This window comes from Crinia signifera, chromosome 19 (assembly GCF_055691185.1).
Source record: "Crinia signifera chromosome 19, ASM5569118v1, whole genome shotgun sequence".
NCBI lineage: Eukaryota > Metazoa > Chordata > Amphibia > Anura > Myobatrachidae > Crinia > Crinia signifera.
The window spans coordinates 20833317-20839636 of NC_139226.1; the positions used below are offsets into that span (position 1 = coordinate 20833317).

The window sequence follows — 6320 nt, forward strand, 5'->3', positions numbered from 1 at the left end:
ATTAAAGGAACAGTCACAATTTGACCCCCCTTTAAATAACCCATCTATAAAGTCCTTTACACGGATGATGGAAAACAGTCTTAACACTCCGGAGGCTTTGGCACAAAAACATCATTCTAATTTATCCAGAGGTGAATGGATTACCCTTAAGAGTTTAGAGGAATGTGATATTATCATCCGGGCCTCAGATAAGGGGGGTTCAATAGTGGTCCAAGACGTGCTGGATTACAAGAGGGAAATTGAGAGACAACTGTCGGACACCTCGGTGTGTTTAAAACTGAGTGGGGATCCAACCACCTCATTTAAGCGTGAACTTGATGTATTTCTGAATGAGGTAACTCATGCGGGCATCATTAATACTGACATTTGTCATTTACTCATGACTGAATACCCTATCAAGCCGCTCATGTACACACTCCCTAAGGTACATAAGAGTCTTTTGGATCCCCCTGGTAGACCCATCATCTCTGCCAGGGGGTAAATTTTTAAGATCTCTATGTATCTCGATATTTACTTACAACCGTGTGTACAGAAGTCGCCTTACGTGTTACAGGATACCACCGCTTTATTATTGGCATTACGCGATTTAAAAGGTACTGAGGATATTCGCTTCTTAGCCAGTATAGATGCCTCATCATTGTATACTTGCATACCGCATGCGCAGGGTATCGCTGCAACACAACGACTTATTACTAACAGTGATGTGTATGTTGGTCCAGATATAAATTTCTCTTGCAGTGTTTTAGAGCTAGTGTTAACTCGCAATTATTTCTATTATGATGGGGGATATTACCTCCAGCTCTCTGGATGTGCTATGGGGGCGTCGGTGGCCCCCGCTTATGCTAACGCATACATGATAGCTGTTGAACATGAGATTTTCTTTTCATCGAACAATGTACGGGATGAGATTGTATACTACTCCCGTTACATTGACGATATGATTCTGTTGTGGCGGGGTGAGAAAGAACGTCTAGATCAGGCATGTCAAACGTTGGCCCTCCAGATGTTTTGAAACTACACATCCCAGCATGCTTTGCAATAGTTTTAGCATTCTCTATTAGCAAAACAGTGGCAAAGCATGCTGGGATGTGTAGTTTCACAACATATGGAGGGCCAACATTGGACATGCCTGGTCTAGATGAAGTGATTAGTAACCAAAATACTAGTGATAGCCCTATCAAACTAACCAGCAATATATCAGACACCTCCATTGATTTTCTAGACGTGAGGATTAAGCTTGAAGGTTCTTAAATTAGAACTACTCTTCTTGTGAAACCCACGGACAGAAATGTATTATTACCACCGTCTAGTTTTCACCCTGCATCTGTACATAAAGGATTAACATTTTCTAAATTTTTACAGGTGAGAAGAATTTGTAATAGTGATGAGGAAGCAGAGTTGCAGTTAGAACAGATGACTGAAAAATTCATTCAGAGAGGGTATGAATGCAAGGAGCTGGAAAAAATTAAGCATAGAGTTATGCGCAGGACTAGGGACAGCACCCTATGTAAGAAACCAAAAAAGAGCTTGGCCAATACTATCACGTGGCCTAATAGGTACATTACGTCCAGCAATTTAGCGAGAGATGCCCTCAAGAATTATTGGCCAATTGTGACCACAGACAGGTCCCTCAAAAATAAAAGACTTATGACCAGCTACTCAAATGGTAAAAATCTGAGAGACTATGTGGTCCACTCTGATGTTACCAATTTGAGGAAGCATAAGCCCACATCTTTTTTGGGTGTATGCCAAACTTTGCTACTTTAAATGTACAGGGTGTGTGACCTGCGGATACATGATGACAGGCCATGTCATCAAACACCCCACAGAAACAAAAACGTTTAAGATACAGCATCGATTGGGCTGTGCCTCCATGTTTGTTATATATGTGCTAATCTGCCCATGTGGGAAATATTATGTGGGCAAAACTGATTGCCAGTTCAAGGTCAGGATGGCACAGCATAGGATGGCAATACGGGCTGCCATCCTGGCCGGGACTAGCGATCAGCCAGTAGCCAGGCATTATGCCGAAATGGGGCATTCGCCAACAGCACTAAAACATATGGTGGTGGACCATGTCCCCCCTTTACGGCGTGGAGGTAATAGATCCAAAATTCTGTTACAAAAAGAAGCAAAGTGAATCTTTTTATTGAATGCATTAAGTCCAGCTGGCCTTATTGAAACTATGGGATTGCAATGTTTCTTGTAGTGATCATATGTATAACATAAGACTTTTTGCCAGTACTTCATTAACTTGTGATGTGTACTTTTTCCCTTAAGCAAAATGGTGATGGTTGACATGCACGGGGTGTGCCTCCTGGGCGCGAGTGCGACGGAGTTCCGTTTCCGGCGCCAGGAGCAAGTTTGGTGAAGGGGAGCACTACAAGATGAGGTGAGTTGTTTTACTCTGCATTGCTGCCCTGACGAAAATACTATAAAAAGTATTGAAACGTTGGCGTCTACAGGCATCTGCTTGTGCCTTTATTTCACTGAGTGCCGCCGCATCAACGGAGTATATATATATATATCAGTGAGATCCGTCACTCATGTCTTAGGTGAGCCAGCTGGGTCTATCCTGCCCCAGTGCCACCCAAATGGACTTTGTGCAAATCCAGTAACATACACAATGAGAAGAGGGGCACTCAGGGACTCTGTGATCAGGTGAAGACAGTGGAGCAGGTTTATTCCTTGTCAACGTTTCAGGGTTGTTTCCCCCGTCATCAGGACAAATATAATAAGTTATTATATTTGTCCTGACGACGGGGAAAACCCGGAAACGTTGACAAGGAATAAACCTGCTCCACTGTCTTCACCTGATCACAGAGTCCCTGAGTGCCCCTCTTCTCATTGTGTGTATATTATATATAATAATAAATAATAATAGATGAGCTAATTTATCTGTAAACTGTGACAGCTGCCCCTTTAATTCTAAGTCAGGTGTTGTGTTAGGTGACTGCCTCATCTTTAAAAGCCATAAGGCACTTGGCAGGTGAGCTTTAAACCATGAAAAAACACATGTCCACTTTAGCTATGATGTGTCAGCAGTTGGCAGGCTCTTGAGAGACAATTGTTAGTGTAGGACTTGCAGTGAAATGGGGTCCCTTGGCGATGGGCTTAAATGCATTGATCAATTCATGAACTAAAGCCCCATTATTTATTTGATTAATTGTATACTAAGGTGAGTTAGTTCATTATGGAGAGTGTTGAGTCCCTGTATTTGTATTTATTAGAGCATGTGGTCACAGGCCACTTCACCCCAGGTGCTTGCACCCCATTCGCAGGGATGGCGAGTGTTGTGGTACTCTGTATGTGTATGTGTATATATATATATATATATATATATATATATATATATATATATATATATGTATATATATATCGTCACGGACCGGCACTTCCCACGACCAAATCACCTTAGGCTGCGTGCCATTACTGTGATACATAAATGTCTGGGTCCCCCAGATCAGAATTCAGGAGACAGCAGGTCACTGCAGCAAAACAAACGATTTATTGAAGCCTCAACGGCTTGTTTCGGGGTACAACCCCTTTCTCAAGAGGCATAGACCAATGATTACTAGAAGAAAGTAATAGAGTGCGCTTATATGAAATATTAGTAATATCACCACCTTTTAAGGTTGTAACCTCTTATGCAAAGAGGGGTTCTGTGTTTTTATTTCATAAAAATTACATTCAAATAAAACATTCAATAAAACATGCGAAGCACAGATGATTTTTCCATAAAACGACATCAAGCTTTCGTCTTATGAAATAATTATTTGTACTTTCTTCTATCTATCTGTCTATCTATCTATATTTTTTCATACACCTGGTCTCCTGGTTGTGTCCTGGCAGTCTCCCAACGTCTATGGTGTCCCCAGGCATCCATGGCGGCTATTGCATTCCTCTACATCGTTATCCTTGGACCCAAGGATGCATTGCACGGGTGCGCCGGTGTGCCCGGACAATGTATACTTAGGACCGGGGTTGCCACTGAAGTGGTTTCCTATGGCCGCCGTGGACACCTGGGGATGAGATAAGTATAAAAAAGGTGAGGGGGGAGGGGAAAAAACTAATACCAAAAAACTCCTAAAATATTCTGGAAAACCGGGTATACCCAACCTGTACATTATTAGGTATTTTAGTTAGCATATGGGGTGTGCTACCACTAGACAACGGTTATAGCATTTAGTAGGACAATATAGGACAAAATAAAGCGGCGGGGGGGGCGCCCCCCACGTGCGGCGGGGGGGGGGGGGGGCGCTAAATCGTTAGTTACGCCCCTGGTGAAAGGTACACGGCCGTTAGGTTGACACATGAAATAGGTCCACATACTTAAGGTTGATGCAGTTGAAAGGTCAACACAAGCATTAAGTCGACAACGGCATGCACATGGGCAGATCCCTCACTGTACATGCACATGGGCAGATCCCTCACTGTTAGAACTGGGTCGAATTCGGCCCTTCCGAGTGGTACAGAATCGGACCCAAAAAGCTGTCACAGTTTCAGGCTCTCAAATGTTCTACTAAATCAGCTAATTTATAAGTGACACCTGCTGATTGACACCATTGTTCTGCTTCAAATGCTGGTTCATATGACTGAAAGTTTATTACTATATTATTGACATCTTACAATTGTACCTTTTGAGTGCCAACATCTCTGTGAGAGGTGCTCAAAATTCCCACTAAAAATCCCAGCGTCGCTCACATTTGTTATATAAATTCAAAAACAAAATGTTTTGTATAAGAAGATTACATTTCCTATATACAGTATATAAGGTAAGATTACAGGTCATTATGATGAGTAAAGATGTTTTCTTGACAATACTACAATTTTGACAAATTCACTGAAAGGGTTAAACACACAGCCTCCCGTTATCTGGTGCAGCCCAGAATAACTTAGCAATATCAAGGAGTTTATTTATTCTGAACTGAAAGGTTATTGGGCTGTGGTTGATATAGGACCAGAGACTGGTTCAATATTCAGGAACAAAGTATATGTCCGGGCTGTTATTAGCAGAGTGTCTATAATTTTTATTATTATGGGATAAATCCACCATGGACCATATTTTGAGAGTAGTAGTCACTTTTTTTGCAGAAAGCTGTATACAGATGGAGCACCTCTCAGCCAGTGCCCGGGCTCACCAGAACGCCCCCACTGGCGAAGTGGAGCTCCATCTGACTGGGACGTGCGAGCATCCCACATGCATACACTCCCGAGTTTACAGGTGGTGGGGGATGCAAACCCTGCCTGCTTCAGGGAGACAGGCGGGGTTAGGAGGAGGGGCTTCTGGGAGGTCAGGGCGCTTGGTAGGGACAGCCAGCAAGGTGGCAGGAACCGGCGGCAAGCTCCATTGGAAGGGGACGCGTGTGCGTCTCGTGCGCATGCGTTCCCTTCCAGCAGCTGGCTGGGTCTGGTGATTGGCGATCGAACCCCCAGACCCCTGCTAAACGAGACGTCTCCATCTGTAGACAGACTTTCTTTTGTCCTACTGCATAACTGATATAACAGCCAGTACCTGAGGTTCGGATCTATAATCTATAACCCATTGTACTCACAGATCAGGATCCGGTGTCTTTCTGCTTTGTGTCTCCTTACTGTATGAGACGTTAGCATTTCTCATGGGTACTTCTTCTGGTCTCTATTTCCCCTTTTTATTTATAGTTATTATAATATGACATCTCTAATCTGCTGCAGCTTGTCTTTGCTCCCGAAACTGAGCTGTTCCTGACTCACAGATGGACTTGGGTTACTGTGTTGATGTAACAACTCTGACTGTATTAGAGTTATATATTATCCACCCACTTGCTACATTTGGAAACACAGCTAAGCCGTGTTTTACATGTTGTGACAAATTGATAAAAAAAGCCAAGATGTATGTGGACACATCTAGATGAGGCTGGGGGACTACAGTAACAACATGCACTTAATGGCTATCCATGTCTCTTGGAGATCAGTTCAATTTAGAACTGGAAAAACCTATATACCCCTAGTAGGAGGCTTACACTGTCCATACACCAGACCAGCCTTCCTCCAACCATCTAACCATGCAACCATCCAACTTGTCTGTCCAATAAAAAACACCACCCCACACTTATCACACAAGCCAACTTCTCTCTTACTCATGATGTCACATATGTAGGCCGGCAGAGTGTTTTTTTTTCTGCATGTTCTTAAAGGGAAAATATTGCTGGCCAGGTACATATTGTAAGAGGATGGTAAAGTCCAGGGGGCAAGGGTGGTTCGCAAACTCTCACAGTTGACAATGCAGGGCTGGTCCGACTTCTGAATACAGCGCAATATTTTCGCAGGAACAACATCCA

The 6320-nt window shown here is 43.1% G+C and overlaps 1 protein-coding gene across 1 annotated transcript in view; it reads right to left on the minus strand.

The window, feature by feature from the left end:
- LOC146041735 (sialic acid-binding Ig-like lectin 13) overlaps positions 1 to 5586 on the minus strand; it is a 74426-nt gene extending 68840 nt beyond the window's left edge. Inside the window, exon 1 of the mRNA XM_083161646.1 lies at positions 5556 to 5586. The gene's annotated coding sequence lies outside the window, so the exon portion shown is untranslated. The remainder of the gene's footprint in view (positions 1 to 5555) is intronic.
- Between the last annotated feature and the right edge of the window lie 734 nt (positions 5587 to 6320).